The sequence below is a fragment of the Lissotriton helveticus genome, chromosome 6, assembly GCF_964261635.1.
Source record: "Lissotriton helveticus chromosome 6, aLisHel1.1, whole genome shotgun sequence".
Taxonomy (NCBI): domain Eukaryota; kingdom Metazoa; phylum Chordata; class Amphibia; order Caudata; family Salamandridae; genus Lissotriton; species Lissotriton helveticus.
This window is the reverse complement of record NC_136067.1, coordinates 1,895,745,795-1,895,754,127: the sequence shown is the minus strand read 5'-3', so window position 1 is coordinate 1,895,754,127 and position 8,333 is coordinate 1,895,745,795. Positions and strand designations below refer to the sequence as shown.

The following is an 8,333-nucleotide window of genomic DNA, read 5'->3' as shown; positions in this document are numbered from 1 at the left end:
TATTTTCTGCTTTTCCATTGCTGCGTCAGACGATGCAAAATGCAACTTTAGTTGCTGACTGTAATGCCTCTTCTCAGTCTTAACTGTATGTACTCTATATATGCCAATATCACTGTGGCTGTAGAACTGGGGGATGTAAATTGATGAAATGTATGTATAATCTGCAGTTACGCCATACTTGTGCACTACATTGATCATTACAGTGGCCATAAACTGTGACGGCAGTAACTTTCCTTATTTTAATAATGACTAATTTAATCTGTCTTGCAGTCCTCTGCATATTATTGTACAAAGGATGAAAAATTCTCAGTGTGACATTCAATATTTAGCTTGTCTGAGTAGCTCAATTAAAAACATAAAGAAATTACGATAATTTCTCCTGTAGTGTATATCTGCTAATTTCCAAATACTTTGCTAGAAACATTTTTGTTCTTGCCGTGAAGGTTTTTCTTGCATACCCTTCTTACAAGTGAGTTTGTGACAGGCTCATGGCGGTCCTGGGCAGGGAGCGTAGGTAGGGGGCCCCGGAAGAGGGGGTCCGGGCGGAGCGCAGAGGCCAGTGAAGAGGGGGAGGGAGGGGGGGGTTAGGGTGTTTGGAAGTGGAACAGAGCTGGAGGCCGCCAATTCCCTGCCAGGGGCCGCCACGCAAATATGTATCCATCCTCAGAGGATTATTATATTAAGGAAATATATTGGCGTGGTGGCCCCTGGGGTTTGATGGCCCTGTGCAGGTGCACAGCTTGCACGTGCCTAATGCCGCCCCTGTCCAAGTGCTTATTTTTTTTTGTTTTTTGCTCCTCGGGAAGTAGTATTGCGTGTAAAGAGCGGTACTGTGCTGCCTAGGATGCTATATTTTTCTTTTATGTGTCAGTTTCCTGAATCTACTTTCCCCCTACTTTCAAGAAGTTTTCTTTTATTGAAAAGGTGATGTGCGTCTTAAAATGTTTGCATATACTTTCATATTTTCTTCTTTATCTTCGGATTTGTCCGGCACTCTCCTCACATCTTGGGTTCACATTATCTCAGCTTCAGTCTATCAGGACCATTTGTCTCATTACTTCAATGAACTAATGTCCATGATAGCAATTTTTGCTCTTTTTGTTCATTTAGTGTTCTTCAATTCAATTGCTGCTTTACAATTTGAGTTCTTAGTATGTTTTAGATAAGGTTTCACTTTTTATTTTTACCTTGATTTTAATTGTTTAATTTTCATTCTTACCACTATATCTAGGTGACATTTACGGATAGCTCTGCATTTTCCACTATGCTGCTAATGCCAAGTTTTCTCCACCCAGCAGAAGTTACTATTTCCAAGTGTGATTGTCTTGTAGCTTTCACAAATTCGACCATCTAGGGTCTCAAGGTTAGCATTCCCAGTATTTAATTTAGAATGCTTAGTATCCCCATGCTGAAGAAACCATAGTGTTTCTTTACAGGTGGCGCCAGAGAGCAGTATCAGAGAGTTTCGCAGAGTGCAGAGTGCAGAGTGCAGAGAGCCGAGAAGCAGCGGCGGTGGTGGCGGCAGCGGGAGTAGCGTTTTTCCCGAAAAATCGTGGTTGGATGCCGTGGCTGAGTACGAGCCAAGTGTGATCCGTTTACAAGCCGCTTGCAGGCCGTAGTGCCCCGCGGAAAACACCCGCAGAATCAACAAACAGAACTGCACCACACCGCCAAACAGCAAAGCGTCCGGCGGCAGCTGTCAGCAGTCAGCAGAGGAGACTTTGAAAGCCGAGCCAAGAGCCGAGGCAAGTAGCGTGAGCTGTTGAGCTGCCGTGGAGGGGTAGCAAGAGTCAGCTGCGTCAGCAATTTTAAACAAACCTAATGACAATTTAAGACATTTTAAAGCAGTTAAGCGGTCTAAGACAGAGGGGTGGCAGAGGAATTTGGACAGAGGAATGGCAGAGGAGTTTGGGCACCGGGAAGCCCTCTGTGTCCTCTGAGCTCTCTGAACCCGCTGAGCCCACGAGCTAGAAAAGAGGACTTTTGACAGAGCGGGAACAGAGGGCTAGAGGACTAGAGCTATATTAGTGAAGCAAATAAAAAGCTAATGCAAAAGCATCCCCTAGGCTCCCCCCAAGGTTCTGGTCACGAACTGGAGCAGGAAGTGGCTGAAGGAGTTGGAAGGAGTTGGAGTTGGATGAGCCACGCGGGTTTTGCGAAACAGTAAAGACTTAAACCGGAGAAAATCTTCTGAGAAATTTGAGAGCTGGGTAAAGCGAGGGCCGGCATAAGAGGCAGATGAGGCCATAAGGAGTGGCGACGAACCTGTAAGGAGTAGCAAAGGAACAGCCGGGAACTTTTGGGGCAGTAGAAATTATCGGCATTCGCCTGGTTTTTGTTCGGTACTAGCCCAGTCGACCTAGTTCTGTGCAGAGCAAGAGCAAACGAGCTGGAGAGCAGTACCTATGAGAAACACACTTTTTTATGGACAGTAAAGACATATTACGACATAAAGGGGTGCTGAGAGAGCTGAATTATCCATTCAAAACTGAGTCTAATTTTTAGTAACTCAGAGCTATACTCCTATCGTTCTCGCCAATAAAGCAATCCACACAACCATCCATCCAATCCCGGATCATATTTCTAAAGTGCTCTCCCTAGACGGCAGCTGTCGCTTAAGTGGCAGACGGGCCAGGGAAGCTCTTGGAAAGACAACGCAGGATAGGAGTAGGAAGGAAATTCTTTTCCGGTAATTGAAGTTTTGAAGATGCGGTCAGGAAAAATTCGACAACCTCGAATACAGAAAGCAAAAAGAAGGTTGGCAGTTAAAGGGAAAAAAGAACAAGGGAATAAAAACAATCCAGAAGAGCCAACCGGGAATGAACATTTAGACCAGGCTCATACCCCCACAGTGGAACCTTTCAAATTTGGAGGTGACAAAGTGATGTACAATTTTCAGTTTTTAAAAGAGCGAGGGGGAATAACACTAAATAACAGTAACGGCGCGAAGCCTCAAAAAAGCCAAAAAAAACCAACTGGTCTGTAAAACGGGGGTGACGCTACCAACCAGAATATAAGATCCTTAAGTATTGCCCGGCGGTGTCGCCTCTTGAACCCACAAAGAAGTTAAACTATTGAAGAGGCAGGCGCTGGAGACTGGAAGGCAGGAAACAAGGTTTTTATTCTCTCCGGAGGAGAACACAGCAAAACAGACAGCAGGTCCCGTTCTGAGGTGCTCTGTCTGCATCTCTGAGGCCTGGCCTCTTATACATAAGTTAATCACTTTATTGCATGAAACACATTCTCGTTAATCCTTTGATGTACGGAAAGACATCCTCGGAACCTCCCCTTCAGGCCCGTTCCCACACATAGTTACAGTTGAAGTCCCCACCCCGGTCACAACAGGTGATGATCATCGCGCAGCTGGATATTCCGCCGATTCACGGAATGTGTGGGGTTCGATCGGATCTCGTAGGGTGGGGGCTTTGATTGACCCGAGGGTCCTTTAATGGGAGGAAGCTTCCTACTGTACTGGGGGCAATAAACGGTATCCGCAGAGTCAGGTGGTGGCCTGGGAACGAGGAAGACAAACGGGCACACAGGGAAAAAGGGGTTTGTATCAAAGGACCTGGGACCATGAAAGGAATGAAGGGAGGTGTCGTGCTGGGAACAGGATGGGATTCCGAGGCAAAGCTGCGCTGAAGAGGGGTTTATGACCCGAGGCATGTGAGGGCGAGGGGGTTGTCGGTATGCGGGGGGGGGGTGCCTGCGAGGCTAGGAGAGGGAGAGAGACGCGCTGGCTATCAGCAAAGGGCAGGGAAGCCATGGTGTTCAAAATGGCGGCGGTTTATGTGCGTGAAAGGGTTCGAGAAGAGCAAGAGGGCGCCGATAATGTTGACGGTTTCAGCCTAACTTTCAACAGTCCTCCCTTTTCAACATATCTAGCCAACTTGCTTACTCAATGTCAATTTTCATCAAATTCCTAACCTCGACATCATACAACGCTCTCATGTGTTCGTTTCCAAAGTCCACAGTTTTGGGGAAAATACAACTTGCACATAAAGAACACAGAGGTGGCAGACATTGAATTCCTAAGCATAAACCACATATTACAACTACAGGAACCAGGATAATGGTGAGCAGTCTCCAGCCCCAGTTCTTAACGGTGTCCCAGAACCAACCACCGAGTGACCATTCTTCTTGTTCTTGGCGGACTTCTGAAGAGAGTCTGTGAAGATGTTCGATGGCTTTGTACACTGAGGGTGAGTTGTCCGGTATGTATGTACAACAGCTGGACCCAATAATGCGGCATGCTCCTCCACGGTCCGCCAGAACCACATCTAGAAAAAGGCGGTTCTGAAGAGCCACCACACGGACCGCTTGGAGCTCAGCAGTGTTAGCAAAGATACCAGCTGTGATGTTCATGGTTGTCTCAACTGCCTGAGTCAGATGTCGGATGGCACGGCTGTTTGCCATCGGGCCCCAGAGGGGGACGAGTCCTTTCATAGCATCGAGGAACTGCGCTCCCGTTGAGTCGGCTTGCTCAATGTCTTTGGCTCGTTTTTGTCTATGGTGATTCGCTGGTGCCACATAAGTCGGGGGAAGGACAAAGGAGATGAAACAAGTGCCCCCCCAGCCTTTGGGGAGCCAGGTGTAGGCTTTTGTGCCGCAGACGAAATACATGTTTGGGGACGACACAAAGGAAGGTGGGTCCGTGGAATCCAAAGTTCTGGTAAAGCGGCAAGCGCTGAGGCCCACCAGCTGCGTCCCAAGTCCTTCTACACACATGTGGCCTGTGACGTTGATGACCGATAGGGCCACAGTCAGAGTGGCAGCCGTTCGTTTCCGCAGATAGGAGAAGGTGGGTCTGGTTGGATTGTTGAACACCTGCATTTCAATTCGTTCTTTTTCAGGGATGTCCATGTGGATTGAGTCGCTGGGGGTCAGCGGGCAGAAGTGTGTCTTTGTCTTGTTTCGCCCGACCCCGTGAGAAGAATGTGCTGCAGTTCTGCTGGAGGTGGCATTGTCCTTATAGCTCTCTTGCAGGAGGATCAGCCAAGCAAGGCAGGAGCCGTGGACAGAGAAGGGTGAAGGGATGAATGGTATTGAATGTCCAGTGGCATGGGGTAGCAACCCACAGATCCAGCAGTTGGTGGTGTTGGTGGCAAGATTGTGCTGGTGAAGTAGCTGCACGAAAGAGTTGTTCCAAAACTCCCTTCGCCTCTCTCTTAGTTGAGGAGAGCGCGAAATCAGATAATGTTCCTTCATGGTGGTAGGTTGAGCAGTGGTTAGGAATGTTTCGTGAGCAGGCGCATGTTCTTCCATAATCCAGAGCGTGGTCATGAGGAGAAAACAGAAGAGGATTGTGATGAAGAATGCAATTGTCTTTGAGCGATGAAGTCTGTCTGTTCTCGGATTTCTGTAGTGGGTATTTCCTGCTGTCCCCGTCGGCTTCTTATTTGGCCCTTCCATCATCTTCTTATCTGGCGCTTCCATCATCTTCGTTTTCAAGGTGCTCGGTAGTGGGCAGGACCACAGACTTAGTTTAGCTTCTCTCCAGGTAACCCTTGGTAGTTTGGGTCACCGTTCTGAGATCCTTTAACCTAGTCCGTGGCCTACTTAGCCGAAGCTCCCTCCTTTCGACGCAGGAAATACCCTTCTCGAGATGGTACAGTGGGGTCAGGATGTTTTGAAAGTTCAAGTGTCTGTGTCAGGATAGCAATTCAACGATGGTCGGTCCTGGTTCAGGAGCTCTTCTTGGGTGTTGACGGTGTCTGTCGTGGCCAGGGCTGGGGAGACCTTTTTGCAGTGATGGGCGTGCAGCCAGTGCTTCTTCCCCTCCACTCGAAGTGCGGTCCGAGTGGTGATCAGCACTTGCCAGGGGCCCGTCCACCGGGGTTCCAAACTCTTTGATCGCTGAAAATTTCGGATCAGCACGAAGTCCCCCGGCTGGATGGCGTGACCCGGACCCCTAGAAGCATCGGGGATGGCCTGCTGCACCTGCTGATGAATGACAGACAGAGTTTCAGTCAATTTATACAGATAATCAGACATTAGGACGTCCGGAACGTCATGAATGGAAGTTGGTTTCGGGGCAGACCAGACGCTCATGGGTCGACCGAAGACAACTTCATAAGGAGTTAAGTGATGTCGGGTGGGGGTAGAGCGCATTGATAGCAATGCCAGTGGGAGGGCGTCTGGCCATTTCAGGCCCGTGGTAGCCACTATTTTGGCCAGTTTAAGCTTTAGTGTGGCATTGTGTCGTTCGACAAGTCCAGCAGATTGGGGGTGGAAGACTGCGTGGAATTTCTGTTTAATACCCAACCCATTTAGGATGAGCTGTATAACTTTGGCTATGAAGTGGGGGCCATTATCACTCCATAAAACACGACAGAGGCCATAACGGGGGAAAAACTCTTTTAACAGAACCTTTGCAGTGGCCATAGCGGTGTTGTCACGGGTTGGATATGCTTCCACCCACTTGCTAAATGCGCACACCACAACAAGTACGTATTTCAGGCCTTGGCATCTGTCTAGCTGGATGTAGTCCATCTGCAGGACTTCAAATGGGTGGTTTGGGACCCCAAATCCCCCCCGGGGTACTACAGTTCCTTTCCCGGGGTTGTGTTGCAGGCATATTAAACATTGTTGGACCAGGCGTTTGGCGGAATCTGGGATCTTATCATTGTGCCAAACCCTGGAGACAAGTTCGATCATGGGGGCTGATCCTATGTGGGCAGGGGAGTGTGCCATGGTCAATATGGGAATCAAGTATGAATCAGGTAGCAACCATTTGTTCGTGTCTTTTGTCCGCCAGCAGCCTTCATCGTCTTTCAATCCCACCCGTGTCCATTCAGTCAACTCGTGTTGTGTGCTAGCCGTTTGAATGTCCCTGATAGTGTCTCCAACGTCAGTCCATTTTTCCGCTTGTGATCTGGTCACGTACATATGTGTTGTCGTCCTATTTTCAGCTGTCGTTCGGGCGGTGATGTCGGCTAGTGCATTTCCCTGTCCAATAATGTCTGTCACCTTCTTGTGTGCCTGGCATTTGATGACGGCAAGCTTGTTGGGGAGGAGGACAGCTTCGATTAAGGCGGAGACTAGATCCCCGTGCAAAATGGGTGTGCCGTGTGAGGTCAAGAATCCCCTTTCCCTCCAAAGGAGCCCAAAATGGTGAACCACCCCGAAGGCATACTGGCTGTCGGTGTAAATGTTCGCTGTGGTTCCTGTTGCCAGGATGCAGGCTCGTGTCAAAACAATCAGTTCCGCTGCCTGGGCAGATCGCTGGGTGATGCGGGCTGTTTCTACTACGGTTCGAGCCGTGGTGACTGCATAGGCAGCGGAAGTGGTACCATCGGAGAGTTTGATGCAAGAACCGTCCACCCACAGCTCCCCGTCGGGGTCAGGGAAAGCCGTGTCTCTGAGATCGACCCTACTCCTGGTCTGTTCGTCCGTAAGAGTCACGCAGTCATGCACGGGGTGCACATTGGGATCGTTCTCTGGCAAGGGTAACAGAGTTGCCGGGTTCAGTGTGGTGCATCTTTTCAGGGTGATATGGGGGGCAAGCAAGGTCAGTTCGTATCCAGTCAGTCGTGCACTCGTCAGATGTTGCGTCTTGGTTTGGTTCAGGAGGGTGTCGACTGCATGGGGTACCAGTACCGTGAGGGAATTCGAGAGTACAATCCCCTCACTCTGTCGGATAGAGATTGCAGCAGCAGCTACAGCTCGAAGGCAGGCAAGGCTCTGGCGACAGGGTCAAGAGTGGCAGAGAAGTAAGCGCACGGTCGTTGCTTAGGGCCGATGGCCTGGGTCAGGACAGATAAAGCGCACCCCTCCCTTTCGTGAGTGTAAAGGGAGAAGGGCTTTTTGTAATCAGGGGTACCTAGGACAGGGGCTGAGCAAAGGGCATCTCGCAGTTCCGTGAAGGAAGTTTGACACTCAGGGGTCCACGGGAGTGGGAAAGGGACGTCTTTGTTTAGCAGAGAAAGCAGTAGTTTTACAACGAGGCTGAAGTTTGGTAACCATTGTCGGCAGAAGGAGGTGAGGCCTAATAGGGAGCGAACCTGCTTCTGGGTCTTAGGGACAGGGGTATCTAGAATGGTTTGGATTCGATCAGGAGTGAGTTTTCTTCCATCTTTGGACAAAAGGTGGCCTAGGTAAGTGACCTGGGGTAGGCAGAATTGCAACTTCTTCTTGGAGACCTTGTGGCCATTTTCCGCAAGGAAGTGCAAGAGTTGAATGGTGGCGGTAACCGCTAGAGGGGTGGTGTCGGCTGCCAAAAGGATGTCATCGACATATTGTACCAACACCACTCCGTCGGGTAACTGGACTTGGTCTAGTTGTCTTTTGAGGGCCTGGCTGTAGATGCTAGGGCTTTCCGTGTAGCCTTGAGG

The 8,333-nt window shown here is 49.5% G+C and overlaps 1 protein-coding gene across 3 annotated transcripts in view; it reads left to right on the top strand.

Annotated features, from left to right (window-relative positions):
• Nucleotides 1-8,333, top strand: part of WDR26 (WD repeat domain 26) — a 716,351-nt gene that overhangs the window by 174,984 nt on the left and 533,034 nt on the right. The window lies entirely within an intron of this gene.